The sequence below is a fragment of the Schistocerca serialis genome, chromosome 6 (genome assembly GCF_023864345.2).
Source record: "Schistocerca serialis cubense isolate TAMUIC-IGC-003099 chromosome 6, iqSchSeri2.2, whole genome shotgun sequence".
In the NCBI taxonomy this organism is placed as follows: domain Eukaryota; kingdom Metazoa; phylum Arthropoda; class Insecta; order Orthoptera; family Acrididae; genus Schistocerca; species Schistocerca serialis.
The window spans coordinates 50,177,879-50,197,067 of NC_064643.1; positions in this window are offsets into that span (position 1 = coordinate 50,177,879).

The following is a 19,189-nucleotide window of genomic DNA, read 5'->3' on the forward strand; positions in this document are numbered from 1 at the left end:
TGTTGCAGCATTTCGCTTCTGCATGGACTGGCCGCAGTACGAATTAAAGAGAGGAATAATTCAAAGAAAGGGGAGCAGCTGGCAAAAGGAACAATGATTCTCTTAAGGTATCCAAATGCCTCGTTATCCGGCGAAGTACATTTGCTAACTCGAGAAACTCGTAGTGGAAGTAACTGTGACGACGTTTAGGTTGACATACAGTGGCATATCGGTTCTGTAGGACTGGCCATATCAAGAATGATAAAGGCCTAAAGAAATGGGAGCAGCTGGCAGGAGTAACCATGACTCTCTTAAGGTAGCCAAATGCCTCGTTACTCTGGGAAATTTATTTGAAAACTCGAGGATATCGTGGCTGGAGTAACTCAGACAACGTTAAGATTTACATGTTGCATCATTTCGCTTCTGCATTGACTGGCCGCAGTACGAATTAAAGAGAGGAAAGATTCAAAGGAAGGGGAGCATCTGGCAGCAGGAACTATGACTCTCTTAAGGTAGCCAAATGCCTCGTCATCCGGCGAAGTACATTTGCTAACTCGAGAAACTCGTAGTGGGAGTAACTGTGACGACGTTAAGGTGGACATACAGTGGCATATCGGTTCTGTAGGACTGACCATATCATAAATTATAAATGCCTGAAAAAATGGGAGCAGCCGGCTCGAGTAACTATGACTCTCTTAAGGTAGCCAAATGCGTCGTCACTCTGCGAAATTTATTTGAAAACTCGAGGATATCGTCGTTGGAGTAACTCAGACAACGTTAAGGTTTACATGTTGCAGCATTTCGCTTCTGCATTGACTGGCCGCAGTACGAATTAAAGAGAGGAAAGATTCAAGGAAGGGGAGCAGCTCGCAGCAGGAACTATGACTCTCTTAAGGTAGCCAAATACCTCGTCATCCGGCGAAGTACATTTGCTAAAGAAACTCGTAGTGGGTGTCACTGTGACGACGTTTAGGTGGACATACAGTGGCATATCGGTTCTGTAGGACTGGCCATATCAAGTATGATAAAGGCCTAAAGAAATGGGAGCAGCTGGCAGGAGTAACCATGACTCTCTTAAGGTAGTCAAATGCCTCGTCACTCTGCGAAATTTATTTGAAAACTAGAGGATATCGTCGTTAAGTAACTCTGACAACGTTAAGGTGGACATGTTGCAGCATTTCGCTTCTGCATGGACTGGCCGCAGTACGAATTAAAGAGAGGAATAATTCAAAGAAAGGGGAGCAGCTGGCAAAAGGAACTATGATTCTCTTAAGGTAGCCAAATGCCTCGTTATCCGGCGAAGTACATTTGCTAACTCGAGAAACTCGTAGTGGAAGTAACTGTGACGACGTTTAGGTTGACATACAGTGGCATATCGGTTCTGTAGGACTGGCCATATCAAGAATGATAAAGGCCTAAAGAAATGGGAGCAGCTGGCAGGAGTAACCATGACTCTCTTAAGGTAGCCAAATGCCTCGTTACTCTGGGAAATTTATTTGAAAACTCGAGGATATCGTGGCTGGAGTAACTCAGACAACGTTAAGATTTACATGTTGCATCATTTCGCTTCTGCATTGACTGGCCGCAGTACGAATTAAAGAGAGGAAAGATTCAAAGGAAGGGGAGCATCTGGCAGCAGGAACTATGACTCTCTTAAGGTAGCCAAATGCCTCGTCATCCGGCGAAGTACATTTGCTAACTCGAGAAACTCGTAGTGTGAGTAACTGTGACGACGTTAAGGTGGACATACAGTGGCATATCGGTTCTGTAGGACTGACCATATCATAAATTATAAATGCCTGAAAAAATGGGAGCAGCCGGCTCGAGTAACTATGACTCTCTTAAGGTAGCCAAATGCGTCGTCACTCTGCGAAATTTATTTGAAAACTCGAGGATATCGTCGTTGGAGTAACTCAGACAACGTTAAGGTTTACATGTTGCAGCATTTCGCTTCTGCATTGACTGGCCGCAGTACGAAATAAAGAGAGGAAAGATTCAAGGAAGGGGAGCAGCTCGCAGCAGGAACTATGACTCTCTTAAGGTAGCCAAACACCTCGTCATCCGGCGAAGTACATTTGCTAAAGAAACTCGTAGTGGGTGTCACTGTGACGACGTTTAGGTGGACATACAGTGGCATATCGGTTCTGTAGGACTGGCCATATCAAGTATGATAAAGGCCTAAAGAAATGGGAGCAGCTGGCAGGAGTAACCATGACTCTCTTAAGGTAGTCAAATGCCTCGTCACTCTGCGAAATTTATTTGAAAACTAGAGGATATCGTCGTTAAGTAACTCTGACAACGTTAAGGTGGACATGTTGCAGCATTTCGCTTCTGCATGGACTGGCCGCAGTACGAATTAAAGAGAGGAATAATTCAAAGAAAGGGGAGCAGCTGGCAAAAGGAACAATGATTCTCTTAAGGTATCCAAATGCCTCGTTATCCGGCGAAGTACATTTGCTAACTCGAGAAACTCGTAGTGGAAGTAACTGTGACGACGTTTAGGTTGACATACAGTGGCATATCGGTTCTGTAGGACTGGCCATATCAAGAATGATAAAGGCCTAAAGAAATGGGAGCAGCTGGCAGGAGTAACCATGACTCTCTTAAGGTAGCCAAATGCCTCGTTACTCTGGGAAATTTATTTGAAAACTCGAGGATATCGTGGCTGGAGTAACTCAGACAACGTTAAGATTTACATGTTGCATCATTTCGCTTCTGCATTGACTGGCCGCAGTACGAATTAAAGAGAGGAAAGATTCAAAGGAAGGGGAGCATCTGGCAGCAGGAACTATGACTCTCTTAAGGTAGCCAAATGCCTCGTCATCCGGCGAAGTACATTTGCTAACTCGAGAAACTCGTAGTGGGAGTAACTGTGACGACGTTAAGGTGGACATACAGTGGCATATCGGTTCTGTAGGACTGACCATATCATAAATTATAAATGCCTGAAAAAATGGGAGCAGCCGGCTCGAGTAACTATGACTCTCTTAAGGTAGCCAAATGCGTCGTCACTCTGCGAAATTTATTTGAAAACTCGAGGATATCGTCGTTGGAGTAACTCAGACAACGTTAAGGTTTACATGTTGCAGCATTTCGCTTCTGCATTGACTGGCCGCAGTACGAATTAAAGAGAGGAAAGATTCAAGGAAGGGGAGCAGCTCGCAGCAGGAACTATGACTCTCTTAAGGTAGCCAAATACCTCGTCATCCGGCGAAGTACATTTGCTAAAGAAACTCGTAGTGGGTGTCACTGTGACGACGTTTAGGTGGACATACAGTGGCATATCGGTTCTGTAGGACTGGCCATATCAAGTATGATAAAGGCCTAAAGAAATGGGAGCAGCTGGCAGGAGTAACCATGACTCTCTTAAGGTAGTCAAATGCCTCGTCACTCTGCGAAATTTATTTGAAAACTAGAGGATATCGTCGTTAAGTAACTCTGACAACGTTAAGGTGGACATGTTGCAGCATTTCGCTTCTGCATGGACTGGCCGCAGTACGAATTAAAGAGAGGAATAATTCAAAGAAAGGGGAGCAGCTGGCAAAAGGAACTATGATTCTCTTAAGGTAGCCAAATGCCTCGTTATCCGGCGAAGTACATTTGCTAACTCGAGAAACTCGTAGTGGAAGTAACTGTGACGACGTTTAGGTTGACATACAGTGGCATATCGGTTCTGTAGGACTGGCCATATCAAGAATGATAAAGGCCTAAAGAAATGGGAGCAGCTGGCAGGAGTAACCATGACTCTCTTAAGGTAGCCAAATGCCTCGTTACTCTGGGAAATTTATTTGAAAACTCGAGGATATCGTGGCTGGAGTAACTCAGACAACGTTAAGATTTACATGTTGCATCATTTCGCTTCTGCATTGACTGGCCGCAGTACGAATTAAAGAGAGGAAAGATTCAAAGGAAGGGGAGCATCTGGCAGCAGGAACTATGACTCTCTTAAGGTAGCCAAATGCCTCGTCATCCGGCGAAGTACATTTGCTAACTCGAGAAACTCGTAGTGTGAGTAACTGTGACGACGTTAAGGTGGACATACAGTGGCATATCGGTTCTGTAGGACTGACCATATCATAAATTATAAATGCCTGAAAAAATGGGAGCAGCCGGCTCGAGTAACTATGACTCTCTTAAGGTAGCCAAATGCGTCGTCACTCTGCGAAATTTATTTGAAAACTCGAGGATATCGTCGTTGGAGTAACTCAGACAACGTTAAGGTTTACATGTTGCAGCATTTCGCTTCTGCATTGACTGGCCGCAGTACGAAATAAAGAGAGGAAAGATTCAAGGAAGGGGAGCAGCTCGCAGCAGGAACTATGACTCTCTTAAGGTAGCCAAACACCTCGTCATCCGGCGAAGTACATTTGCTAAAGAAACTCGTAGTGGGTGTCACTGTGACGACGTTTAGGTGGACATACAGTGGCATATCGGTTCTGTAGGACTGGCCATATCAAGTATGATAAAGGCCTAAAGAAATGGGAGCAGCTGGCAGGAGTAACCATGACTCTCTTAAGGTAGTCAAATGCCTCGTCACTCTGCGAAATTTATTTGAAAACTAGAGGATATCGTCGTTAAGTAACTCTGACAACGTTAAGGTGGACATGTTGCAGCATTTCGCTTCTGCATGGACTGGCCGCAGTACGAATTAAAGAGAGGAATAATTCAAAGAAAGGGGAGCAGCTGGCAAAAGGAACAATGATTCTCTTAAGGTATCCAAATGCCTCGTTATCCGGCGAAGTACATTTGCTAACTCGAGAAACTCGTAGTGGAAGTAACTGTGACGACGTTTAGGTTGACATACAGTGGCATATCGGTTCTGTAGGACTGGCCATATCAAGAATGATAAAGGCCTAAAGAAATGGGAGCAGCTGGCAGGAGTAACCATGACTCTCTTAAGGTAGCCAAATGCCTCGTTACTCTGGGAAATTTATTTGAAAACTCGAGGATATCGTGGCTGGAGTAACTCAGACAACGTTAAGATTTACATGTTGCATCATTTCGCTTCTGCATTGACTGGCCGCAGTACGAATTAAAGAGAGGAAAGATTCAAAGGAAGGGGAGCATCTGGCAGCAGGAACTATGACTCTCTTAAGGTAGCCAAATGCCTCGTCATCCGGCGAAGTACATTTGCTAACTCGAGAAACTCGTAGTGGGAGTAACTGTGACGACGTTAAGGTGGACATACAGTGGCATATCGGTTCTGTAGGACTGACCATATCATAAATTATAAATGCCTGAAAAAATGGGAGCAGCCGGCTCGAGTAACTATGACTCTCTTAAGGTAGCCAAATGCGTCGTCACTCTGCGAAATTTATTTGAAAACTCGAGGATATCGTCGTTGGAGTAACTCAGACAACGTTAAGGTTTACATGTTGCAGCATTTCGCTTCTGCATTGACTGGCCGCAGTACGAATTAAAGAGAGGAAAGATTCAAGGAAGGGGAGCAGCTCGCAGCAGGAACTATGACTCTCTTAAGGTAGCCAAATACCTCGTCATCCGGCGAAGTACATTTGCTAAAGAAACTCGTAGTGGGTGTCACTGTGACGACGTTTAGGTGGACATACAGTGGCATATCGGTTCTGTAGGACTGGCCATATCAAGTATGATAAAGGCCTAAAGAAATGGGAGCAGCTGGCAGGAGTAACCATGACTCTCTTAAGGTAGTCAAATGCCTCGTCACTCTGCGAAATTTATTTGAAAACTAGAGGATATCGTCGTTAAGTAACTCTGACAACGTTAAGGTGGACATGTTGCAGCATTTCGCTTCTGCATGGACTGGCCGCAGTACGAATTAAAGAGAGGAATAATTCAAAGAAAGGGGAGCAGCTGGCAAAAGGAACTATGATTCTCTTAAGGTAGCCAAATGCCTCGTTATCCGGCGAAGTACATTTGCTAACTCGAGAAACTCGTAGTGGAAGTAACTGTGACGACGTTTAGGTTGACATACAGTGGCATATCGGTTCTGTAGGACTGGCCATATCAAGAATGATAAAGGCCTAAAGAAATGGGAGCAGCTGGCAGGAGTAACCATGACTCTCTTAAGGTAGCCAAATGCCTCGTTACTCTGGGAAATTTATTTGAAAACTCGAGGATATCGTGGCTGGAGTAACTCAGACAACGTTAAGATTTACATGTTGCATCATTTCGCTTCTGCATTGACTGGCCGCAGTACGAATTAAAGAGAGGAAAGATTCAAAGGAAGGGGAGCATCTGGCAGCAGGAACTATGACTCTCTTAAGGTAGCCAAATGCCTCGTCATCCGGCGAAGTACATTTGCTAACTCGAGAAACTCGTAGTGTGAGTAACTGTGACGACGTTAAGGTGGACATACAGTGGCATATCGGTTCTGTAGGACTGACCATATCATAAATTATAAATGCCTGAAAAAATGGGAGCAGCCGGCTCGAGTAACTATGACTCTCTTAAGGTAGCCAAATGCGTCGTCACTCTGCGAAATTTATTTGAAAACTCGAGGATATCGTCGTTGGAGTAACTCAGACAACGTTAAGGTTTACATGTTGCAGCATTTCGCTTCTGCATTGACTGGCCGCAGTACGAAATAAAGAGAGGAAAGATTCAAGGAAGGGGAGCAGCTCGCAGCAGGAACTATGACTCTCTTAAGGTAGCCAAACACCTCGTCATCCGGCGAAGTACATTTGCTAAAGAAACTCGTAGTGGGTGTCACTGTGACGACGTTTAGGTGGACATACAGTGGCATATCGGTTCTGTAGGACTGGCCATATCAAGTATGATAAAGGCCTAAAGAAATGGGAGCAGCTGGCAGGAGTAACCATGACTCTCTTAAGGTAGTCAAATGCCTCGTCACTCTGCGAAATTTATTTGAAAACTAGAGGATATCGTCGTTAAGTAACTCTGACAACGTTAAGGTGGACATGTTGCAGCATTTCGCTTCTGCATGGACTGGCCGCAGTACGAATTAAAGAGAGGAATAATTCAAAGAAAGGGGAGCAGCTGGCAAAAGGAACTATGATTCTCTTAAGGTAGCCAAATGCCTCGTTATCCGGCGAAGTACATTTGCTAACTCGAGAAACTCGTAGTGGAAGTAACTGTGACGACGTTTAGGTTGACATACAGTGGCATATCGGTTCTGTAGGACTGGCCATATCAAGAATGATAAAGGCCTAAAGAAATGGGAGCAGCTGGCAGGAGTAACCATGACTCTCTTAAGGTAGCCAAATGCCTCGTTACTCTGGGAAATTTATTTGAAAACTCGAGGATATCGTGGCTGGAGTAACTCAGACAACGTTAAGATTTACATGTTGCATCATTTCGCTTCTGCATTGACTGGCCGCAGTACGAATTAAAGAGAGGAAAGATTCAAAGGAAGGGGAGCATCTGGCAGCAGGAACTATGACTCTCTTAAGGTAGCCACATGCCTCGTCATCCGGCGAAGTACTTTTGCTAACTCGAGAAACTCGTAGTGGGAGTAACTGTGTCGACGTTAAGGTGGACATACAGTGGCATATCGGTTCTGTAGGACTGACCATATCATAAATTATAAATGCCTGAAAAAATTGGAGCAGCCGGCTCGAGTAACTATGACTCTCGTAAGGTAGCCAAATGCGTCGTCACTCTGCGAAATTTATTTGAAAACTCGAGGATATCGTCGTTGGAGTAACTCAGACAACGTTAAGGTTTACATGTTGCAGCATTTCGCTTCTGCATTGACTGGCCGCAGTACGAATTAAAGAGAGGAAAGATTCAAGGAAGGGGAGCAGCTCGCAGCAGGAACTATGACTCTCTTAAGGTAGCCAAATACCTCGTCATCCGGCGAAGTACATTTGCTAAAGAAACTCGTAGTGGGTGTCACTGTGACGACGTTTAGGTGGACATACAGTGGCATATCGGTTCTGTAGGACTGGCCATATCAAGTATGATAAAGGCCTAAAGAAATGGGAGCAGCTGGCAGGAGTAACCATGACTCTCTTAAGGTAGTCAAATGCCTCGTCACTCTGCGAAATTTATTTGAAAACTAGAGGATATCGTCGTTAAGTAACTCTGACAACGTTAAGGTGGACATGTTGCAGCATTTCGCTTCTGCATGGACTGGCCGCAGTACGAATTAAAGAGAGGAATAATTCAAAGAAAGGGGAGCAGCTGGCAAAAGGAACTATGACTCTCTTAAGGTAGCCAAATGCCTCGTTATCCGGCGAAGTACATTTGCTAACTCGAGAAACTCGTAGTGGAAGTAACTGTGACGACGTTTAGGTTGACATACAGTGGCATATCGGTTCTGTAGGACTGGCCATATCAAGAATGATAAAGGCCTAAAGAAATGGGAGCAGCTGGCAGGAGTAACCATGACTCTCTTAAGGTAGCCAAATGCCTCGTTACTCTGGGAAATTTATTTGAAAACTCGAGGATATCGTGGCTGGAGTAACTCAGACAACGTTAAGGTTTACATGTTGCAGCATTTCGCTTCTGCATTGACTGGCCGCAGTACGAATTAAAGAGAGGAAAGATTCAAGGAAGGGGAGCAGCTCGCAGCAGGAACTATGACTCTCTTAAGGTAGCCAAATACCTCGTCATCCGGCGAAGTACATTTGCTAACTCAAGAAACTCGTAGTGGGTGTCACTGTGACGACGTTTAGGTGGACATACAGTGGCATATCGGTTCTGTAGGACTGGCCATATCAAGTATGATAAAGGCCTAAAGAAATGGGAGCAGCTGGCAGGAGTAACCATGACTCTCTTAAGGTAGTCAAATGCCTCGTCACTCTGCGAAATTTATTTGAAAACTAGAGGATATCGTCGTTAAGTAACTCTGACAACGTTAAGGTGGACATGTTGCAGCATTTCGCTTCTGCATGGACTGGCCGCAGTACGAATTAAAGAGAGGAATAATTCAAAGAAAGGGGAGCAGCTGGCAAAAGGAACTATGATTCTCTTAAGGTAGCCAAATGCCTCGTTATCCGGCGAAGTACATTTGCTAACTCGAGAAACTCGTAGTGGAAGTAACTGTGACGACGTTTAGGTTGACATACAGTGGCATATCGGTTCTGTAGGACTGGCCATATCAAGAATGATAAAGGCCTAAAGAAATGGGAGCAGCTGGCAGGAGTAACCATGACTCTCTTAAGGTAGCCAAATGCCTCGTTACTCTGGGAAATTTATTTGAAAACTCGAGGATATCGTGGCTGGAGTAACTCAGACAACGTTAAGATTTACATGTTGCATCATTTCGCTTCTGCATTGACTGGCCGCAGTACGAATTAAAGAGAGGAAAGATTCAAAGGAAGGGGAGCATCTGGCAGCAGGAACTATGACTCTCTTAAGGTAGCCAAATGCCTCGTCATCCGGCGAAGTACATTTGCTAACTCGAGAAACTCGTAGTGGGAGTAACTGTGACGACGTTAAGGTGGACATACAGTGGCATATCGGTTCTGTAGGACTGACCATATCATAAATTATAAATGCCTGAAAAAATGGGAGCAGCCGGCTCGAGTAACTATGACTCTCTTAAGGTAGCCAAATGCGTCGTCACTCTGCGAAATTTATTTGAAAACTCGAGGATATCGTCGTTGGAGTAACTCAGACAACGTTAAGGTTTACATGTTGCAGCATTTCGCTTCTGCATTGACTGGCCGCAGTACGAATTAAAGAGAGGAAAGATTCAAGGAAGGGGAGCAGCTCGCAGCAGGAACTATGACTCTCTTAAGGTAGCCAAATACCTCGTCATCCGGCGAAGTACATTTGCTAAAGAAACTCGTAGTGGGTGTCACTGTGACGACGTTTAGGTGGACATACAGTGGCATATCGGTTCTGTAGGACTGGCCATATCAAGTATGATAAAGGCCTAAAGAAATGGGAGCAGCTGGCAGGAGTAACCATGACTCTCTTAAGGTAGTCAAATGCCTCGTCACTCTGCGAAATTTATTTGAAAACTAGAGGATATCGTCGTTAAGTAACTCTGACAACGTTAAGGTGGACATGTTGCAGCATTTCGCTTCTGCATGGACTGGCCGCAGTACGAATTAAAGAGAGGAATAATTCAAAGAAAGGGGAGCAGCTGGCAAAAGGAACTATGATTCTCTTAAGGTAGCCAAATGCCTCGTTATCCGGCGAAGTACATTTGCTAACTCGAGAAACTCGTAGTGGAAGTAACTGTGACGACGTTTAGGTTGACATACAGTGGCATATCGGTTCTGTAGGACTGGCCATATCAAGAATGATAAAGGCCTAAAGAAATGGGAGCAGCTGGCAGGAGTAACCATGACTCTCTTAAGGTAGCCAAATGCCTCGTTACTCTGGGAAATTTATTTGAAAACTCGAGGATATCGTGGCTGGAGTAACTCAGACAACGTTAAGATTTACATGTTGCATCATTTCGCTTCTGCATTGACTGGCCGCAGTACGAATTAAAGAGAGGAAAGATTCAAAGGAAGGGGAGCATCTGGCAGCAGGAACTATGACTCTCTTAAGGTAGCCAAATGCCTCGTCATCCGGCGAAGTACATTTGCTAACTCGAGAAACTCGTAGTGTGAGTAACTGTGACGACGTTAAGGTGGACATACAGTGGCATATCGGTTCTGTAGGACTGACCATATCATAAATTATAAATGCCTGAAAAAATGGGAGCAGCCGGCTCGAGTAACTATGACTCTCTTAAGGTAGCCAAATGCGTCGTCACTCTGCGAAATTTATTTGAAAACTCGAGGATATCGTCGTTGGAGTAACTCAGACAACGTTAAGGTTTACATGTTGCAGCATTTCGCTTCTGCATTGACTGGCCGCAGTACGAATTAAAGAGAGGAAAGATTCAAGGAAGGGGAGCAGCTCGCAGCAGGAACTATGACTCTCTTAAGGTAGCCAAACACCTCGTCATCCGGCGAAGTACATTTGCTAAAGAAACTCGTAGTGGGTGTCACTGTGACGACGTTTAGGTGGACATACAGTGGCATATCGGTTCTGTAGGACTGGCCATATCAAGTATGATAAAGGCCTAAAGAAATGGGAGCAGCTGGCAGGAGTAACCATGACTCTCTTAAGGTAGTCAAATGCCTCGTCACTCTGCGAAATTTATTTGAAAACTAGAGGATATCGTCGTTAAGTAACTCTGACAACGTTAAGGTGGACATGTTGCAGCATTTCGCTTCTGCATGGACTGGCCGCAGTACGAATTAAAGAGAGGAATAATTCAAAGAAAGGGGAGCAGCTGGCAAAAGGAACTATGATTCTCTTAAGGTAGCCAAATGCCTCGTTATCCGGCGAAGTACATTTGCTAACTCGAGAAACTCGTAGTGGAAGTAACTGTGACGACGTTTAGGTTGACATACAGTGGCATATCGGTTTTGTAGGACTGGCCATATCAAGAATGATAAAGGCCTAAAGAAATGGGAGCAGCTGGCAGGAGTAACCATGACTCTCTTAAGGTAGCCAAATGCCTCGTTACTCTGGGAAATTTATTTGAAAACTCGAGGATATCGTGGCTGGAGTAACTCAGACAACGTTAAGATTTACATGTTGCATCATTTCGCTTCTGCATTGACTGGCCGCAGTACGAATTAAAGAGAGGAAAGATTCAAAGGAAGGGGAGCATCTGGCAGCAGGAACTATGACTCTCTTAAGGTAGCCACATGCCTCGTCATCCGGCGAAGTACATTTGCTAACTCGAGAAACTCGTAGTGGGAGTAACTGTGACGACGTTAAGGTGGACATACAGTGGCATATCGGTTCTGTAGGACTGACCATATCATAAATTATAAATGCCTGAAAAAATTGGAGCAGCCGGCTCGAGTAACTATGACTCTCGTAAGGTAGCCAAATGCGTCGTCACTCTGCGAAATTTATTTGAAAACTCGAGGATATCGTCGTTGGAGTAACTCAGACAACGTTAAGGTTTACATGTTGCAGCATTTCGCTTCTGCATTGACTGGCCGCAGTACGAATTAAAGAGAGGAAAGATTCAAGGAAGGGGAGCAGCTCGCAGCAGGAACTATGACTCTCTTAAGGTAGCCAAATACCTCGTCATCCGGCGAAGTACATTTGCTAAAGAAACTCGTAGTGGGTGTCACTGTGACGACGTTTAGGTGGACATACAGTGGCATATCGGTTCTGTAGGACTGGCCATATCAAGTATGATAAAGGCCTAAAGAAATGGGAGCAGCTGGCAGGAGTAACCATGACTCTCTTAAGGTAGTCAAATGCCTCGTCACTCTGCGAAATTTATTTGAAAACTAGAGGATATCGTCGTTAAGTAACTCTGACAACGTTAAGGTGGACATGTTGCAGCATTTCGCTTCTGCATGGACTGGCCGCAGTACGAATTAAAGAGAGGAATAATTCAAAGAAAGGGGAGCAGCTGGCAAAAGGAACTATGACTCTCTTAAGGTAGCCAAATGCCTCGTTATCCGGCGAAGTACATTTGCTAACTCGAGAAACTCGTAGTGGAAGTAACTGTGACGACGTTTAGGTTGACATACAGTGGCATATCGGTTCTGTAGGACTGGCCATATCAAGAATGATAAAGGCCTAAAGAAATGGGAGCAGCTGGCAGGAGTAACCATGACTCTCTTAAGGTAGCCAAATGCCTCGTTACTCTGGGAAATTTATTTGAAAACTCGAGGATATCGTGGCTGGAGTAACTCAGACAACGTTAAGGTTTACATGTTGCAGCATTTCGCTTCTGCATTGACTGGCCGCAGTACGAATTAAAGAGAGGAAAGATTCAAGGAAGGGGAGCAGCTCGCAGCAGGAACTATGACTCTCTTAAGGTAGCCAAATACCTCGTCATCCGGCGAAGTACATTTGCTAAAGAAACTCGTAGTGGGTGTCACTGTGACGACGTTTAGGTGGACATACAGTGGCATATCGGTTCTGTAGGACTGGCCATATCAAGTATGATAAAGGCCTAAAGAAATGGGAGCAGCTGGCAGGAGTAACCATGACTCTCTTAAGGTAGTCAAATGCCTCGTCACTCTGCGAAATTTATTTGAAAACTAGAGGATATCGTCGTTAAGTAACTCTGACAACGTTAAGGTGGACATGTTGCAGCATTTCGCTTCTGCATGGACTGGCCGCAGTACGAATTAAAGAGAGGAATAATTCAAAGAAAGGGGAGCAGCTGGCAAAAGGAACTATGATTCTCTTAAGGTAGCCAAATGCCTCGTCATCCGGCGAAGTACATTTGCTAACTCGAGAAACTCGTAGTGGAAGTAACTGTGACGACGTTAAGGTGGACATACAGTGGCATATCGGTTCTGTAGGACTGACCATATCATAAATTATAAATGCCTGAAAAAATGGGAGCAGCCGGCTCGAGTAACTATGACTCTCTTAAGGTAGCCAAATGCGTCGTCACTCTGCGAAATTTATTTGAAAACTCGAGGATATCGTCGTTGGAGTAACTCAGACAACGTTAAGGTTTACATGTTGCAGCATTTCGCTTCTGCATTGACTGGCCGCAGTACGAATTAAAGAGAGGAAAGATTCAAGGAAGGGGAGCAGCTCGCAGCAGGAACTATGACTCTCTTAAGGTAGCCAAACACCTCGTCATCCGGCGAAGTACATTTGCTAAAGAAACTCGTAGTGGGTGTCACTGTGACGACGTTTAGGTGGACATACAGTGGCATATCGGTTCTGTAGGACTGGCCATATCAAGTATGATAAAGGCCTAAAGAAATGGGAGCAGCTGGCAGGAGTAACCATGACTCTCTTAAGGTAGTCAAATGCCTCGTCACTCTGCGAAATTTATTTGAAAACTAGAGGATATCGTCGTTAAGTAACTCTGACAACGTTAAGGTGGACATGTTGCAGCATTTCGCTTCTGCATGGACTGGCCGCAGTACGAATTAAAGAGAGGAATAATTCAAAGAAAGGGGAGCAGCTGGCAAAAGGAACTATGATTCTCTTAAGGTAGCCAAATGCCTCGTTATCCGGCGAAGTACATTTGCTAACTCGAGAAACTCGTAGTGGAAGTAACTGTGACGACGTTTAGGTTGACATACAGTGGCATATCGGTTTTGTAGGACTGGCCATATCAAGAATGATAAAGGCCTAAAGAAATGGGAGCAGCTGGCAGGAGTAACCATGACTCTCTTAAGGTAGCCAAATGCCTCGTTACTCTGGGAAATTTATTTGAAAACTCGAGGATATCGTGGCTGGAGTAACTCAGACAACGTTAAGATTTACATGTTGCATCATTTCGCTTCTGCATTGACTGGCCGCAGTACGAATTAAAGAGAGGAAAGATTCAAAGGAAGGGGAGCATCTGGCAGCAGGAACTATGACTCTCTTAAGGTAGCCACATGCCTCGTCATCCGGCGAAGTACATTTGCTAACTCGAGAAACTCGTAGTGGGAGTAACTGTGACGACGTTAAGGTGGACATACAGTGGCATATCGGTTCTGTAGGACTGACCATATCATAAATTATAAATGCCTGAAAAAATTGGAGCAGCCGGCTCGAGTAACTATGACTCTCGTAAGGTAGCCAAATGCGTCGTCACTCTGCGAAATTTATTTGAAAACTCGAGGATATCGTCGTTGGAGTAACTCAGACAACGTTAAGGTTTACATGTTGCAGCATTTCGCTTCTGCATTGACTGGCCGCAGTACGAATTAAAGAGAGGAAAGATTCAAGGAAGGGGAGCAGCTCGCAGCAGGAACTATGACTCTCTTAAGGTAGCCAAATACCTCGTCATCCGGCGAAGTACATTTGCTAAAGAAACTCGTAGTGGGTGTCACTGTGACGACGTTTAGGTGGACATACAGTGGCATATCGGTTCTGTAGGACTGGCCATATCAAGTATGATAAAGGCCTAAAGAAATGGGAGCAGCTGGCAGGAGTAACCATGACTCTCTTAAGGTAGTCAAATGCCTCGTCACTCTGCGAAATTTATTTGAAAACTAGAGGATATCGTCGTTAAGTAACTCTGACAACGTTAAGGTGGACATGTTGCAGCATTTCGCTTCTGCATGGACTGGCCGCAGTACGAATTAAAGAGAGGAATAATTCAAAGAAAGGGGAGCAGCTGGCAAAAGGAACTATGATTCTCTTAAGGTAGCCAAATGCCTCGTTATCCGGCGAAGTACATTTGCTAACTCGAGAAACTCGTAGTGGAAGTAACTGTGACGACGTTTAGGTTGACATACAGTGGCATATCGGTTCTGTAGGACTGGCCATATCAAGAATGATAAAGGCCTAAAGAAATGGGAGCAGCTGGCAGGAGTAACCATGACTCTCTTAAGGTAGCCAAATGCCTCGTTACTCTGGGAAATTTATTTGAAAACTCGAGGATATCGTGGCTGGAGTAACTCAGACAACGTTAAGATTTACATGTTGCATCATTTCGCTTCTGCATTGACTGGCCGCAGTACGAATTAAAGAGAGGAAAGATTCAAAGGAAGGGGAGCATCTGGCAGCAGGAACTATGACTCTCTTAAGGTAGCCAAATGCCTCGTCATCCGGCGAAGTACATTTGCTAACTCGAGAAACTCGTAGTGGGAGTAACTGTGACGACGTTAAGGTGGACATACAGTGGCATATCGGTTCTGTAGGACTGACCATATCATAAATTATAAATGCCTGAAAAAATGGGAGCAGCCGGCTCGAGTAACTATGACTCTCTTAAGGTAGCCAAATGCGTCGTCACTCTGCGAAGTTTATTTGAAAACTCGAGGATATCGTCGTTGGAGTAACTCAGACAACGTTAAGGTTTACATGTTGCAGCATTTCGCTTCTGCATTGACTGGCCGCAGTACGAATTAAAGAGAGGAAAGATTCAAGGAAGGGGAGCAGCTCGCAGCAGGAACTATGACTCTCTTAAGGTAGCCAAATACCTCGTCATCCGGCGAAGTACATTTGCTAAAGAAACTCGTAGTGGGTGTCACTGTGACGACGTTTAGGTGGACATACAGTGGCATATCGGTTCTGTAGGACTGGCCATATCAAGTATGATAAAGGCCTAAAGAAATGGGAGCAGCTGGCAGGAGTAACCATGACTCTCTTAAGGTAGTCAAATGCCTCGTCACTCTGCGAAATTTATTTGAAAACTAGAGGATATCGTCGTTAAGTAACTCTGACAACGTTAAGGTGGACATGTTGCAGCATTTCGCTTCTGCATGGACTGGCCGCAGTACGAATTAAAGAGAGGAATAATTCAAAGAAAGGGGAGCAGCTGGCAAAAGGAACTATGATTCTCTTAAGGTAGCCAAATGCCTCGTTATCCGGCGAAGTACATTTGCTAACTCGAGAAACTCGTAGTGGAAGTAACTGTGACGACGTTTAGGTTGACATACAGTGGCATATCGGTTCTGTAGGACTGGCCATATCAAGAATGATAAAGGCCTAAAGAAATGGGAGCAGCTGGCAGGAGTAACCATGACTCTCTTAAGGTAGCCAAATGCCTCGTTACTCTGGGAAATTTATTTGAAAACTCGAGGATATCGTGGCTGGAGTAACTCAGACAACGTTAAGATTTACATGTTGCATCATTTCGCTTCTGCATTGACTGGCCGCAGTACGAATTAAAGAGAGGAAAGATTCAAAGGAAGGGGAGCATCTGGCAGCAGGAACTATGACTCTCTTAAGGTAGCCAAATGCCTCGTCATCCGGCGAAGTACATTTGCTAACTCGAGAAACTCGTAGTGGGAGTAACTGTGACGACGTTAAGGTGGACATACAGTGGCATATCGGTTCTGTAGGACTGACCATATCATAAATTATAAATGCCTGAAAAAATGGGAGCAGCCGGCTCGAGTAACTATGACTCTCTTAAGGTAGCCAAATGCGTCGTCACTCTGCGAAAATTTTTTGAAAACTCGAGGATATCGTCGTTGGAGTAACTCAGACAACGTTAAGGTTTACATGTTGCAGCATTTCGCTTCTGCATTGACTGGCCGCAGTACGAATTAAAGAGAGGAAAGATTCAAGGAAGGGGAGCAGCTCGCAGCAGGAACTATGACTCTCTTAAGGTAGCCAAATACCTCGTCATCCGGCGAAGTACATTTGCTAAAGAAACTCGTAGTGGGTGTCACTGTGACGACGTTTAGGTGGACATACAGTGGCATATCGGTTCTGTAGGACTGGCCATATCAAGTATGATAAAGGCCTAAAGAAATGGGAGCAGCTGGCAGGAGTAACCATGACTCTCTTAAAGTAGTCAAATGCCTCGTCACTCTGCGAAATTTATTTGAAAACTAGAGGATATCGTCGTTAAGTAACTCTGACAACGTTAAGGTGGACATGTTGCAGCATTTCACTTCTGCATGGACTGGCCGCAGTACGAATTAAAGAGAGGAATAATTCAAAGAAAGGGGAGCAGCTGGCAAAAGGAACTATGACTCTCTTAAGGTAGCCAAATGCCTCGTTATCCGGCGAAGTACATTTGCTAAGTCGAGAAACTCGTAGTGGAAGTAACTGTGACGACGTTTAGGTTGACATACAGTGGCATATCGGTTCTGTAGGACTGGCCATATCAAGAATGATAAAGGCCTAAAGAAATGGGAGCAGCTGGCAGGAGTAACCATGACTCTCTTAAGGTAGCCAAATGCCTCGTTACTCTGGGAAATTTATTTGAAAACTCGATGATATCGTGGCTGGAGTAACTCAGACAACGTTAAGGTTTACATGTTGCATTATTTCGCTTCTGCATTGACTGGCCGCAGTACGAATTAAAGAGAGGAAAGATTCAAAGGAAGGGGAGCATCTGGCAGCAGGAACTATGACTCTCTTAAGGTAGCCAAATGCCTCGTCATCCGGCGAAGTACATTTGCTAACTCGAGAAACTCGTAGTGGGAGTAACTGTGACGACGTTAAGGTGGACATACAGTGGCATATCGGTTCTGTAGGACTGACCATATCAAGTATGATAAAGGCCTAAAGAAATGGGAGCAGCCGGCAGGAGTAACCATGACTCTCTTAAGGTAGCCAAATGCGTCGTCACTCTGCGAAATTTATTTGAAAACTCGAGGATATCGTCGTTGGAGTAACTCAGACAACGTTAAGGTTTACATGTTGCAGCATTTCGCTTCTGCATTGACTGGCCGCAGTACGAATTAAAGAGAGGAAAGATTCAAGGAAGGGGAGCAGCTCGCAGCAGGAACTATGACTCTCTTAAGGTAGCCAAATACCTCGTCATCCGGCGAAGTACATTTGCTAACTCAAGAAACTCGTAGTGGGTGTCACTGTGACGACGTTTAGGTGGACATACAGTGGCATATCGGTTCTGTAGGACTGGCCATATCAAGTATGATAAAGGCCTAAAGAAATGGGAGCAGCTGGCAGGAGTAACCATGACTCTCTTAAGGTAGTCAAATGCCTCGTCACTCTGCGAAATTTATTTGAAAACTAGAGGATATCGTCGTTAAGTAACTCTGACAACGTTAAGGTGGACATGTTGCAGCATTTCGCTTCTGCATGGACTGGCCGCAGTACGAATTAAAGAGAGGAATAATTCAAAGAAAGGGGAGCAGCTGGCAAAAGGAACTATGACTCTCTTAAGGTAGCCAAATGCCTCGTTATCCGGCGAAGTACATTTGCTAACTCGAGAAACTCGTAGTGGAAGTAACTGTGACGACGTTTAGGTTGACATACAGTGGCATATCGGTTCTGTAGGACTGGCCATATCAAGAATGATAAAGGCCTAAAGAAATGGGAGCAGCTGGCAGGAGTAACCATGACTCTCTTAAGGTAGCCAAATGCCTCGTTACTCTGGGAAATTTATTTGAAAACTCGAGGATATCGTGGCTGGAGTAACTCAGACAACGTTAAGGTTTACATGTTGCATCATTTCGCTTCTGCATTGACTGGCCGCAGTACGAATTAAAGAGAGGAAAGATTCAAAGGAAGGGGAGCATCTGGCAGCAGGAACTATGACTCTCTTAAGGTAGCCAAATACCTCGTCATCCGGCGAAGTACATTTGCTAACTCATGAATCTCGTAGTGGGTGTCACTGTGACGACGTTTAGGTGGACATACAGTGGCATATCGGTTCTGTAGGACTGGCCATATCAGGAATGATAAAGGCCTAAAGAAATGGGAGCAGCTGGCAGGAGTAACCATGACTCTCTTAAGGTAGCCAAATGCCTCGTTACTCTGGGAAATTTATTTGAAAACTCGAGGATATCGTGGCTGGAGTAACTCAGACAACGTTAAGATTTACATGTTGCATCATTTCGCTTCTGCATTGACTGGCCGCAGTACGAATTAAAGAGAGGAAAGATTCAAAGGAAGGGGAGCATCTGGC